Source organism: Eublepharis macularius, chromosome 5, assembly GCF_028583425.1.
Source record: "Eublepharis macularius isolate TG4126 chromosome 5, MPM_Emac_v1.0, whole genome shotgun sequence".
Taxonomy (NCBI): domain Eukaryota; kingdom Metazoa; phylum Chordata; class Lepidosauria; order Squamata; family Eublepharidae; genus Eublepharis; species Eublepharis macularius.
In genome coordinates this window covers 99351340-99366568 of record NC_072794.1, presented here as the reverse complement: position 1 = coordinate 99366568, position 15229 = coordinate 99351340, and positions in this window count along the sequence as shown.

Sequence of the window (15229 nt, the reverse complement as noted above, 5' to 3'; positions counted from 1 at the left end):
TTTGGGTCACTGTAAATGTTTTGAGTATCTAAAAGATTAAAGTGCACACTATCTGCAACTGTTTGGGACCCCTTTTGTCTACACACAGCGTAGGAAATGGGAAAAGCAGGTGAAATGGGACTACCTTAGAACTAAAGAGTTGGGAGGTGTTTCAAAATCAACAAATGGATAACCTTGACTTAAACTTGCCCCAGCATCTTTTACTCTCTCTTGAAAGCCTCCAGAAAAAGGAATCTGTCAGAATCCCTGCATCCTGTTCAGTAATGCAGAGATGGTGGTTGCAATAAGACCGCTCCTTTCAGGAATTTGCACTAAGAGCTGCATCTACGACAACAGGCTTATGATCTTAACACAATGTCCTCCCCATAGAAGAATATATATGGAGATATTATATTACAGTTCTTATACAATGGGTTTCGGGTGCATCTCCACACAAAAAGTGTCAAGATAATAATTAACAATTGAAGGAGAAATTAAATTAGATCCAAACTTAATTACCACTTCCCCACATCAGAAGGGGGAGAGAAAAGAAAGAAGGGTTCCTAGTTGAGAGTGCACGTGTGCAGGTTAGTCCTAGCTTTGATTACCCAAAAGTACATCCCTCTGAGTTCAGGTGCACACTGGGCTGCTGTCTTAATATGTCCATGTTGTTTCATACATATTAACCACCCTTTGAAAATTCAGATTTTTTTAATATAGGAAAAGTGGATTTCCCCCACTTGTTCAAATCATTCTATGAAATTTGAGCTTTCTCTGTTTTAATGATTGTCACTGCCATCCTAATCAGCTTTTCTTAGAATCCCTCTGCAGTCTGCTCATTGGGGCTTACTCCCAGAAAAGTGATCTTATGATTGCAGTGTGTGAATGTATGAAACCAGAGCTGAGAGTGCTCTGGATTAATTCATCTGAAGTAAAAGGGAAGTGCGGAGGCTGGGGGCAGTATTAACAAAGTCCTGGACCTCAAGGACCAGTGTGGACATTTTCTAGACAAATAACATGTTTAGTAGATAAGGGGAATGCAGTCTGAATTCAGTGAATTGGCAACTCTGATGAAAGCCCCTTGTGAGAACAGTGTACAATCTCTGTGTCTGGGTACTGACTCGCTGTAAAAGAGTGACAAAGGAAAACAACCTGCTTGTACCAGGAGCCCCCTCTTTTTGTGTCAGACAGGAAGTGGGGATATTGTTCTGTTCACTCTGATTCTAAATACGTTTTAAGTCTCATTGCTTCAGTGGAACTGACTTCCAAGTCGATGCAGGTGCATTCTTCACTGTTCCTTCCCTTATTACATTAACAGGATTCTTTTGGAGTAAATGAGTTTAAGACTGTAGCTCGTGTACGTTTAAGGGAAGCAGGAAAAATCCCAAATGGGGATTTTTGGTGCTGCTGCCCAGGAATTTGAAATATTGTCCACCTTTTTCCTTTTTCAGGTGAGTTGATCAACTTTTTCCAATAAATTGATGTTGAAGCCTGCATTTGAAACACTTCCCCCAGTCCTAAGTGAAAACACCAGTGTTTCTGTAAGAATGTCAAGAAGAGAAATGTGTGACTGTCTAGATTTCCAGTTTGCAGATACGGATGTGTGTGTTTGAGAGATTGAAGTTTGTCACAATAGTTGCTGTGGCACCCTTGGTCTCTAAACATATTTGTAATTGCATAAGAATGCTTCACAAATTCTCAGTGTAAGAGTAGTGTTCATGTTGCACTCTTGACCTGGAGTTCTCTGTCTATTAACAATCGTAATATAAGACCATTTCATTACAAGGCTCATTTTCTTTTTTAGTTAATGAGAATGTCTGCTGGTAATGTTCACCATACATTCCAAGCAACAATAGTCTTATCACTGAGAGTCTCTCTACACAGGACTTCTGGCATATGTTTTTCATGTGATGGGAGGCGCAATGACAGAGCCGGCGGAGATTGCTCCAGAAGGGATGGCTTCTCCCACAGTCCTCCGCTGTCTCTGGCATGCCAGACTGTCTCCCCTTCCAGAGCCTTTGCCCTGCTGAGCCTCAGTTAATTCAAAGTTTTAAGCAGCAAGGGCAGAAGGGTAAAGGCTCCAGAAAAGGAGACAGTCTGGCACACCAGAGGTGGCAGAGGACTGTGATAGAATCGATCTCCGCCAGCTCTGTCTTTTAAAACTACACTTCCTGGCTAACATTGCATCTCCCAGCACATGACGAACACTCCCCAGGCATCTTGTGTAGAAAGACTCTGAGTTGGATGGGAGACTTCAAAGGAAGTGCAGGGTTACTATGCACAGATAGACAATGACAAACCTCCTCTATTTTCTTATGCCTTAAAATCCCTATGGGATCACCATAAGTTGGTTGTTACTTGATGGGATTTTCTGGACACAGTGTTAAAATGGGTACAATGGCTGTGTTTATATGTTACAGGAGAAAGGTAATTGTCTTCTATGTCTCTCTTTTTAATGATAGAGAGAAATCTGCGCAGATGTTAAATATACTGCAAAGTGAGTAATTGCCCATAGAATGGGAGAGCCCTCTACTTTTCTTTTGTACATAGAGCAGGTACTTCCCAAATACAAATTGGTTTGCATGCCAGGCAATGCCCTGTTGACAGGCAGGGCAGGTAGTGCTGATCTCAGAGCAGCAGCAGCAGCAGCATCTATTTCTGGTCTTCTAGCGTGCACCATATTGGTTGTGTGAAGCTGGGGCTTTCCAGGCCTTGGCACAAAACAAAAGATCCTTCATTATGATTCACTATCAAGATGCAGAAGAACTGGAAAAGATTTTTGGCAAGATCCTAAAAAGGGCACATGGGGCTACTCAGAGATGTTTTCAGTTTCTAGAAGATCTGCTGTTGTTTATTTATTTATTTATTTATTTATTTATTTATTTATTTATTTATTTATTTATTTATTTATTTGGCATTTAGCCTGTCCTCCCCCAAGCAAGCTCACAGCGTTTGCAACCTTCTTTGTGACTTGGATTCCAGCCAGTCAATACCAGGAAACCCCCATAACTGTTGAGTTTGTCCAGGAGAGATAGGCTTTATCTCCCCAAACCTCTCACTTGTACAAGGCTTTCCATATCCAGTTACCTTTCTAAGAACTTTGGGTTGATCTTACTATTCCAAAAGCACAGAAGACCATTACAAATAATGCAAATGTGAAGAGTAACAACCATCACAGCAAAGGCACACTGGGTTCCTTTGAGTATGAATCAAAAGCTACTCTTCCAGTTACTCTCCTCACCAGACCTTAATTATCAGGGTGGAGCAGCACAATAAATTGTTGCTGTAATCCAGAAGAGCAACAACTATGCAAATCTCACCCTTCTCCCAAAAGCACTGGAACTCTGCTCCCTAAATTCATGCTAGTCTCTAGAAGGAAGTTGTCCCTACACTGTCTGTGTTGCTCATCTCTCTCTCAGGATCAGAATTAATTCCCTGGCATAATGCCAACTACTCAGTGGATGCAAGGCCTGCAAAGCCCTTCTCCTTCCAAGGTGAATTCCAATGGCAAACACAATCCCCTCCCCTCGCTGACTGTAATTTTTGCATATTAAAGTGACTCATGAAAGTAATTCTCAACATTATCAGCAAGTTTTCTTATATAAGATGCAAGCATATTCCTTGCCTCTGTATTCAAGTATAAATATGCAGAAAGTTGGGGCTGGCGCTTGGTGCCTTTTTCAGCAAGTGGAAATGCAGTCCTGGACAACTCCTTTATTTGAATAGCTCAGGAATCAGCCAGAACATCTGGGCAACCAGTGCTGGGAGTGCTATGTGTGGGTCTTTTGACTGGGAGTGCTATGTGTGGGTACCTTGACATATGGCTTCATGGGGAAAAATGAATTTGGATACCCAAGAGACTCTGACAGGTTTAGAAACTAGGAATATTCAAAGACAGCTGTGGTAAAGAGTTGAGGTGGTAATCATAATTGTACATTTTTGGAAATAAGATCCAGTGAAATTAAATGGATATTTTGAAGGAGATACAGTTAGGACTGGATTTTGGTATGTGAGCTGTGAGTAGAAGCTCCTGGTTCAGTTCTTTCTTCATCTATTAATGCACTTGATGGTCTTAGTCACTTGATGCTATCTCTTAGCTTCAGCCCTCCTTTTCCATCTGCAGTGTGGAGATACAGCTACCAACTCACATTATGGAGTGGTTGTGCAAGGTTTACTGAGGTTATTTATTTGAAGCTCTTTGAATACTTAAAAGTGTTATATAGCTGCTAGGTATGATTATAGAGTGTCCCTTGCATAGGTGGGTCTATCTTAGATGGTATATAGCAGGGCATACTCTTTAATATACTCTTATGTTTATGTGTAAATTGTTACCTGGAGCTATAGCACATATCTCTTTCTTCAGTTATACTAGGAGATATGCACATGAAACAGATAGTATATGAGATGACCCACACAAAAGTTGCATGTTATTTCCTACAGTGAATTAACATATTCATTAACCCATATGGAGCCTACAGTTCTGATATTATTTGCCAAAAATATCATTGGCTTTGCAATTACTCGAGCGAAGGCATCCATGAGAAAAATTAAGATTGGATTCATCATCCATGTGGGTTTTTCAGGAAAGAGCTAGTGGCTAGAAATCTAAATTCTCTCCTGACAAATTCCCTTGGATGGTCAGTTTCCAATGGCAAACATTCCAGGAGGATAATTCCAAAAGCATGCCCATAGAGGCTACTATTACACGGGAGCTGACCCTTGCTTTGTTCTTTTTGCCATCTTAGGCAATGGGTTCCCAAAGTTAACCAAAGTTATAATATTTACCCCAGCACTTGATGAAAATGATTATGATGTTCCTACTCTGTCCAGTTTAGGTGCTGCAAATGAAATGCCTTTCATAGAGGCCACATCACAGAATTAAAAATAAGGCGCACTCTGCAGTCTTGATTTTTGCAAAACTAGATTTGAAATATGAAGAATTTACCACATTCTATGGATCTATGGTTTTCTAAAATGAGAGTCTTCTTTAAATATTCAAGAGTCAGATGAGCCCAGATATGTGTGTGTGTGTGTGTGGTACCTCCCATTAAGCTCTTACACCAAGGTTTACAAACTCTAAAGTATGTGTCATTACTCCCAGTTTCCAAAACCAGGAAATAAATGAAGGGTTGTGAATGAACTTGCTCAAGGTCACTAGGATTATCTGTGGCAGAGAAAAGGACTAGTAAAATCTGAGTTTACACATCCTGGCTGGGGATTCTTTCACACACTGGAAGGATCTCATAACTATTATCCCTCTTGGAAAATAATTGCAGGGAATGGGTAATTTTGGCAGTTGAAAAGAGGCTCAAAATTGCACATGCTCAACCTTCTTTGGGTTTCTCCAAAGGAGGTGATTACTCAACTGCTGTTTTTCTTTCCTTGTCCTCCATTTTTTTAACCCACTCCCCCATCTTTGACAGGAATTACTGTCTATGAACTGGCTAGCCCAATCTCATCAGATCTTGGAAGCTTAGCAGAGTCTGCCTTGGTTAGTACCTGGATGAGAGACCGCCAAGGAAGTCTAGGGTTGCTACACAGAGGCAGTCAATAGCAAACCACCTCTGAATTTTTCTTGCCTTGAAAACTCTACGGCAGTCACCAAGTCAATTGCAACTTGACAGCACTTTACACACACATCTATGAGCACTGGTGATCCATAACCTTCTAAAACATCTCTTCTCAGCCAAGGAAAAGACAGGTGTTCATTTAAAATTTTAGCTTCCTAGAAAGACCTAATAACAATTAACTACCTTTGGGTTTGTTTTTAGCCCAGCAGCATGAACTGAGCCTTGTACCTGAAAGCATTTTGGGGTTCTATGGGAGCACTGCTCATGTTTTGCATGAGAGCAGTCAAAAGGTAGAAAGGAATCACAAGTTCATGCCATAAATGTATATTCTCAAATACTGTTATCCAACATCACATTCCTTACAGGGCTAGTTAAAAGCTATCCACACTAAGTGCAGAGATTGCACTAACCATAACCAGTTCCCAAATATAGACAGTGAACAGCATAAGTACTCAACGGGTACAATTGGAGAATGAGTTCTACTACCAATCTTCCTGGAGGGTTGAGAACAACTGAAAATAATATGAACTAGAAATTCAATCTGGAGTGACCTCAGATTAATGGCAGTTCCTCTTATCATCATTTGGCAGCTTTTTCCCCTGCTGATGGAAGGAAAACAATGTTATCAGGAATAACGTATGTCTTTCTAGAGCTGTGGCAAAAGCAGTTAGGGAAGTCCAGATATTGCTACGATCAGGACCAGGCAGTGGTCTGAGTCCAGCTCCATCCATGCTTTAGATCTGAATGCTGATTGATAGCTCAGGCATGGCAGATAGCACCTTTCCTTTTCCCCAGGCATCCGGTATATAGACACAAGGAGGGCAATAACAAATGCGGAAGAGAGCTGGAATTCTTCAGAAACTTCATTGTTATTCCTTTGCCTATTTTCCTAGCACCCCAGTTGGAAAGTATAGGCTTTTGAGGTTATTTCCAGGAGAACTGGAAGGTCTAGAGAAGGTCTCCTTTCCCTTCTGTTTCAGGCCACATAGGGTTTATTGCCAAATGTGTGTTCTGGGGTTTACCCTTAGTCACAATTCTTTACAAGAAAACTGCTGGAAATTGTAAAATGACAAATTAAACTGGAAATTAAACTGGAAATAAAACTTGAAGATCACCTAGCACTAAGAGAGATTATTTATTTGGTTTTGTAGAGGATCAAGCATGCCATTGTCTACAATCGTGGCTCTGATAGCATTTACCTGCACTGATTAGCTTTTCAGCCACAGTCTTTGAGAAACTCACTAGTAATACTGAGGTAAAACTAATTAATATTCCTTTGTCCTCAGTTCAAAGGTTTGCAGCCCATACTGAGTCATGTTCATGCAAATGCTTGCTTAAATTTACAGTTTCTTCATTTGGTGCAATTCAAGATAATTTAAAAATAAAAAGCAGTTTTCCTAATTAACTCATTTCTTCCCTCACTTCAATGGGACTCGCATAGTTGTAACATGGGCTTCCATTGAAAAGATCTGTATGTAAATTCTGTTTCCCTTCCTAAGAGAGATGAAACTAAATGAAACAATGAAACCAACCTTGGGCTCCTGAGGACTTGCTTCTGTCAATTCATATTCAAATAGCAAAGAACATTGAGAAAACAAGGGCCAGTCAATCCATTCATGGGTAGAGAGGGGGAAAGCCTGAGACTTTGTACAGTTTTGTGCCACTAGTGAATCAAAGAGTCCATGCTATGCTGACAGTTTAGGAATCATTAAGTAGTTTGCAAAAGAAACTGTTTCAAAAAGCTAATTTCTGTATGCTGCATTCTGGAAACACTTTCCTTTTCCTTTTTGTTTGTCTTCATAAAAATGAAGTGAACCTGACACTAACAATAATCATTGTTTGCCATGCTGTAGAGAGTTGTATCTTCTGCACCTGTTGCAAACATGAATCTCCCTTGAAAGCTTTAATAATCTTAGAATGCAAAATATCAATTAAGTATTTCCATGCAGGCAAGTGCATCCTCACCTGCTATTAGGAAGAAGATTTATAAGTATGGTTATTTTCCAGAACATAAAGGAGAAATGGACAAAATGTCTAGAAGGGCAAGAATGCTTCTCATGTCTACAATATGTACAAGCATGTGAGGGTGTGCACATACAACATTCAGTTGTAGTTCAGGATAACTAGACCTTCTGGTATTACAAACTGAACATATACCATCAAACACAGAATTGAGACTGCAATTCTAAGTAATTCTAATTTTCATTTGGTTAAATTTATTGGGACTGTCCATATCCCACTGAAACTAATTGCAAAGCTGCCATTGATTTCAATGGAGTTCAGTTGCCTTCTATGTCTTTACCACAAAGCTGATCAATCAATCTCTTTCTGCAATTTATTGGACCATTCTGTTTCGGAACTCTCTCTGGTCATATCCCTTGATGCAGTGTTAGTTCTGGCCACTTTGCTGCCACAGGTCTTAGAGCCTTTGTTATGGATTTCACTGGCTCTTTGCACTTCTCTTTATATACCCCTGTTATTTTTAACTCTGCCTACGCAAATCCCAAATCCGGAATGAGCAGCGGCTCAGGGCCAAGGGGAAATGGACGAGGCACAAATTTCCTGCCCTTTTTACCTCTCTTCCTCTATAACTTGCTAACGACAACTTTATTTTCTCTCCCTCTTAACTTTCACTGTTACAGGACAGTCCGCCAAGTGAGTTTGTGAGAGAACAACCCTCAGGGTCCAAATTGCACAGGTGGAGAAGATATTAGACCGGCCAGACTGTGGTTTTAGTGTCTGCAGGGGGTGTTCAACAAAAAGAGATAGGAGACTGCTCAGGCTGACAGGCAAGCCATTGACGGAACAGGTACAACATGGATATGTACCAGCTCCTATCTCTAGGCCAGACAAGTGAGGACCACATAAGAAGGCAAACAGATATTCAGACATGCACACACCAGTGTCTAACAGAGGCAGGTGTGCCTTATCCTGTACAAACATTTGTATGGCTATCTGGCCATGCTCAGGTCATTTGAGCTGTTCTTCTGGGTGAGTAGAAGGTTAGTCTGTAAGACAATGATAACTGTGTCATCTCTAACATTTTCCCAGGAGCAGTCAGGATTTTGCCTTAATGCAGGGAGAGGATGATCTCTAGTAATCTAGCAACCTGTTACTCAACCTACAGAAACATCCTATGATTTCCAGTTCACATTCACACTTACAAGTAGTCAAACATAGTGAGCAAGAAAGGGACAACTGCACCCCTCATCCAGTAATACCTTCTAAGGAGCTAAAGCCAAATCTCCTAGTCATTAACTCAGAGGTTTACTAAAATGGAATATGATGTATATAAAGGATTTTCTTTAAAATATCTCAGTAAAACTTACACTCACTCTTTATGGTAGGATAGTATTATTCTCATCATTATATGGGGTGTCTTTTCCACTAGAGCAATATCTGCCATGATTTTGAGGATCCCACAACAGGTTCATCCTGCAGTAGGAAGGTTTCCTAATTGTCCTGCTGAGCCTTAGGTATTCTTGCAGTATCTACATTCCTGTGTTCTTTTAACCCTTTTGTTTGAGCCAGTGATGTCCTCATGCTATCTCAAAACTTTTGTGCCACTTTATCTCCAGTGATCTCGTCAAATGCTGTGATAATGTGTGTGACCTTGAGCCTACTATGTAATCTATCACAATGATAAAGTGCTGCAGCTTTACAACAACAGAAAAAAGGCCACAATGAAAGTGTGCCCTACAGGTAACTCACATCATGTAGGGTTTGTCAACTCCAGCTAGGAAAATTCCTACAAGATTTGGCAGTACTGCTTGGGAAGGAAGAGTCTAGAGAGAGAACTCAGCAGGGATGTGATGCCATAGAGTACACTCTTTGACACTGCTATTTCCTACAGGGAAACAAATCTCTGTAGTCTGGAGACAGTTGTACTTCCAGAGGCTGGCAACCTTACTTACTTGCATGGGAGTAAGGTTTCAATCCTACTGTGCATACTTAACTTTGGAGTTGTAATGAGCAAACGTGTAGGTGTGGGTTGCATTTTAATGGAAGGAGTAGGGTCTGGAAGAAGAATTGAAGAATAAAAGCTTGTGTTAAGAAGCTTGCCCTGTGTTGTCTCTTTGCCTACATCAAGCTACAAAAGTCTTTTAACAACTGTATGGTAATCAGAACAGATGCACTCTTCCTCTTGAATGGAGATAGGCGGGAAACATCATACACTGAAATTCTGCCAAATGTAGTCACAGATTCTGGGTTTTAAAAAGGGGGCTAGCCTATTCCAAATCCACCAAGGAATTCGAGAAGGAAGGCTGCATGTGAAGCAAAAGACTGAGACAAAAAAGTTATGTTCTGTTGTATTACTCAGTATATGTTATATGGCTTCTGCTTGACAGGATCTGTATTTAGAAGCCATTTACACTCTCAGAAATGTCTTATCAGCGAAAATATAAGGAAATGGGTCAACTGGGAGAAACTGAGAAACAACAAAGTAGACCATTGATGATCACCCAATCAAGTAACACTGATTATGAGGAAAAAATGGATTTTAACCCTCCCATCATGTATAGGTTTCTCTCTCCCCCCCCCCGCCCCCCATCAAGTCACATCCAACTTATGGCAACCTCCATAGAGTTTTCAAGGTAAGAGAAGTTCAGAGGTGGTTTGCCATTACTTGCCTCTGCATAGCAACCCTAGACTCTAGGGTGGTCTCCAATCCATATACAACCAGGGCTGCCCCTGCTTTGTTTGTGAGATTTGACAAGATCAGACTAACATGGTCTACATGAGGTCTGTGACTGTCCTATGGGAAAATCTGGATAAGATTCCAAATTGATAATGGATTATTGGGCTATAACTAGCTCTTGAGTCTTATCCTGTAGTATAAGAGTCTGATCAAAATGTACATACAGGGTGCCTCATGGAATTGTCCCATAGGATTCTGTGAAGTTGTGCTGGGACGCTTTAATCTGCTGAATACATCAGAAGCTAGAAAAACATCTGTGAAGCTGGTGAGTCTGTCCTCTGTAGTTCTGTGGCATTGGTATGGTCTACTCTACATGACATGTTCTTAGTATAAAGTACATCTGACTTCCCAACTCTACAACATCTGGTTTCACAACTGTTGGAGATATCATTTGCACTGGATTGCACATAGAGCTGCTATATGAAACTAACATCTCCTTTACTCCTATAAGTTCCTTTAGTCCCTTGAAAGTTCATGTGGCACATAAAGATTAAACAATCATATACTATTATCCGCTGAACTTGCAGTACTGCTACAGAGCAAGATATGGAAGCATACACCCACACTACACAAACACACTACATACAAGTCAGGACTTTTCGATAACTGTGATAAAAAAGTCCCCAAACTTAGTATCAGAGTTATAACATACACTTAGGCATTCTGTATTCATATCACACACACACACATGCACACACAATAGACAGCCTTGCTCAGGCACCCAAAGTCTAGAAGGAACAATATCCTTCTCTTGATTGAGGAGCAAGCCTCTTTCATGTTACATTACATAAAGCTTCCTCCCTGTGTTCCAGGAAGTGCCATTTAATTATCCAGCTTTCATATTAGTAAATAGGTTTGCTACACATCACAAAAGGGTTGCAATTTTGGGAAGCAGGTTTGTTCACTGTTCAGATTAGCTAATCTCTTGGGGCTAAAGTTCCAAAACAGTTTCGGTCACTAGTTAGCAAGAAAAATAATTATGCCGGAATAACTAAGGGACACTCCATTTTTTTAAATTTAAAAAGAAGTCTCGTTGCGGCCTTTTCTGCCATCTCCACTGTCCCATCCAAATGTTTTGAAGCAACATTTGTGTCTTCATCCTAATCATATTTTGATGACGAAATTGGCACTGAATAATGCAGGTATGCTTGTCAGTGACCTCATCACCTGAGCTCCTTTAGGAGAGAGGAGAGGGCTGTGGAAGGAAAGTGGGGAAGGTGCCTCCTGCTTCTGTCACCCTGGCTGAGCTATATGCCACATGTCCTGTAGAGTAACTCTGTACATATGTACACATTACACACACCTTTTTGCCCATCACATACCTGCTGGGGGATTGCTTGTCTCCATTTCATTCTGAAAATATTATTGTGGTCAATGTAAGTGGGTTGATGGGAACAGAGATTACAGGGAAACACTTGCCTATTCAGCCTAAGTGAGAGAGGTTTTCAGCAATAGGCAGAACTGTGGCATAGATGTGTGATAAACTATTCATACAGTTCACCAATCATAAGCACATTTTACCACAGTTTTAAGACAAGCAGGCTTCCCCTTTAAACAAGGGTGGGAGAACTGTACTGATCTTTCCTTGTTAAGCACTAATAATCTTCTCTAACTTTCTCAGGACCCATATATATGGATCCAAAAGAGGGGAAAGAGTTATATTAGACTCTACTCTCTCAAACTGGGTTGCCAATAGGCCTGGAGAAAAATATCCCATCCTTTCAATAAAGGCTTCATATGTGGAATCAGGCAGCAAGTTTTTCATGGCATAATGTCCCTGGCTAAGTAATATTCCATTAAGCCTTCCTTTAATAAAGGGACAGGACATTTTTTCCTCCAGGCAGTTGGCAACCCTAAAGTGATGTATTTCTTTGACTTCCCTGAAGATGATGGCAAATGGCATGAGATGCTAATCTTTGGTAGGCTATCTGTTCCATATTGCTTTGTAAAGTCAAGTTGTCTTTTGCCCCATGAATGCTGGTTGTTCCTGAGATGAATGTGGTTAGTGACTTCTACTTTCCAGTCAATTTCAGTTTCCTGCATCCAGTTTCTATCATAAACAAACTTGCATTCTTGCTAGCAGTAATTATAAAAGTATGGGGGGGTATTATCCTTAGTGCCATTTCAATACCAACTGCACAATACCCATGCACTTAATCATGTAACTTTAGTGCAGTGGCAGGCAACTAGGAGCCTAAGGACCAAATCCAGTGCATTTGTCCTGTTCCTCAATTTTGACTTTGGGGGAGCTAAAAGAAGTCTTTTAGCTTCAGCCAGCTTCCTAATTGCTGCCATCAAAAGGAAGGAGGACACCAGGAAGACACAATCACTGCCCAATGCTTCCTGCCCTCAGTAAAAGAAGCATGCCAGTGTGGAGCTTTTAGCCTTAGACAGCTACTGGGTTGCTACAAGTCAGGAAGAAGGCGTGATGACTACTGCCGCTGTTCTGTTCTGTGTTGCCCCACTGGCCAATCTAGCAACCACAGCTGTTCTGGATCATCTCCTTCTCAATCCCACTATACTTTCTTTGGGATTTACACCAATCTAAATTAGTGGGACACAGTCACATGGAGATAGGAAGAACAGAATGCTATCCAGAGCCAGAAGGCCTGTTTCACCTTATGGTATCTTATAGGATTGCCAGCTTGGGGAATTCCTGGAAATTTGGGAAATTGGTACTTGTGAAGTGCAGAGTGAGAATGAGACAGAGTTCAGCAGGGATCTGATACTATAGAGTTCACCCTCTAAAATTCCCATTTCCTCCAGAGGAACTGACCTCTGGAGTCTGACGATAACTAGTAATTCCTGGAGAATTCCAGCCTACAGCTTGAGGTTGGTTACCGTGGTCTCTTTAGAAGGCCCAGCATGTGATTGCAGCTCTACCTATCCTTTGAACAGCATGAAGAGGGGAGAAAAGCATGGGAAAGAGACTTTTACATGAAAATAATGGATGAGTGGCAGAATTCCTGTGGGGATAGGAACTCATACATATCTACTGCCATAGGATCCAAAGGTCACTTTTTCAAGAGGCATGCTTCTCTTAGAGATAGTTCACTAATAGAAGCCTCTCAGGTCTCTCTCACACACACACCTCTTCCACACAGTTTGCTTTCTCAGAATGTTTCCCATCACTTCCCACAGACAGGTTGCTTCAATGTGTTGTGTGTGCTATATGTATCTTAAAACTACAGCAAATATTTCATTAAGTTTTTTAAATTAAAAAAAACTTGGCTGTTGAATAGCAGGTGTGGTCCTCATTCCATGCCAAAATCAACAGTTGTGATGTAGCAGATAACTCTGTGAGCAAAACACACACACACACACACACCATCAAGGAGATGTCAGATAGAGAGGGAAGAAGTCAGGCTTCCTAGGAAGGACTCTCTGAGTGGTGAGGGCTCTATGGGCCTTCAACCGTCTGTCTGGAGATGAGGGAAGCAAAGGTGTGGACAAATTAATCTTATAGAATTCAATTTGGGGCTAGGAAAATCTGTCTTGGACAACTTCATTATTATCTCATGGTAAAAGAGTTCTTTATTTTTGTTTTGTGGTATTTAGGTGAAATCAAGAAAATAGAAATGTTTTGCCAGTCTGTCTCAGTTCTCCTTTCAATCAGAATCACGTGTTTATTTACTTCAAGATAATCAGCTCCTAGAAGGGTCCAGGATGCTGCTGGTGCTTTCCAAGCATGCGGGTTACCCCCTAATCTAATGCACATCCTTGTATGATGTGTTAATTAATTCAGAGTAGTTGTTATCTCATATTCTGTACTAACTATGAGTAAAAAAAATGGGACTCTCCATTTCACCCATCAACATGGAAGCAATGGAGAAAAGGGGTGGGGAACAAGTTTTCCCACTTTGATTGTGAGGAAAATGGGGTGATGATGATGATGATAAGAGATGGATATTACAGAGCTAAGAAGAATGATCAAAGGGTGGTGATAGAATATGGTCCCTAAAAAGAAAGGCCAAAGAGTTTGGGGCTTTTCACTTTAGATGAAAGAAATAAGGGAGCACGATAGAAGTTTTTAAAATTATGTAAGGTGTGGAGAAAGTTAAAACTTTTTTCTCCTCCCAAAATGCTAGAATTTGAGGGTATCCAATGAAGCTGATGGGCAGTAGATACAGGACAGACAAAAGAAAGTGCATTTCATACAATATATAATTAAAGCATGGAACTTATTGCCACTGGATGTAGTGATGACCTATAGATGATTATGGCAATTAGACAAAATTCATCGTCTATCAATGACTATTAGCCATGGAGCTCAATGGAACTTCCATAGCTGAAGGCCATATACTTCTGCATACCAATTGCCTGGGGCATCACCAGAGGGAGGCTTTGGTCTCTGTGCTGCTGCCGTGAGCCTTCTAGGGACATCTAGTTGGCCACTGATGGAAAAGGGATACTGTACTACATGGACTGCCATTGCTAAATAGACAGTTGGGCTCTTCCATATTGTTACAATAATCAGTAAATGGTATCTAACCTGTACTGTGATTTTTGATCTGCCTCAGCAGACATGGACAGACAGAGAGCAGAACCACAAGTGACAAAAGGCATAGATTGGACACTTGTCAGCTTCCCTCAAGTTTTGATGGGAAATGTAGGCATCTTGGTCTCGCAGCTTCGCTCTCTGACTGCTGTCCAATGGACTTTTCAACTGTCACTTGTCCAACATTCCGCCAAGCTGCCTACATTTCCCATCAAAACTTGAGGGAAGCAGACAAGTGTCCAATCTGTGCCTTTTGTCACTTGTGGTTCTGCTCAGAGGGAGAAAAAGATCAGTGCCTAAGTAAGATCAGTGCCTAAAAAGATCAGTGCCTAAGCTCCTAAGTAAGCTCAGTAGCTATGGGATAAAGGGCCAAGTCCTCTTGTGGATCGAAAACTGGCTAATTAATAGGAAACAGAGAGTGAGTATAAACGGGCACTTCTCACAGTGGAGGGTGGTGAGCAGTGGGGTGCCACAGGGGTCGGT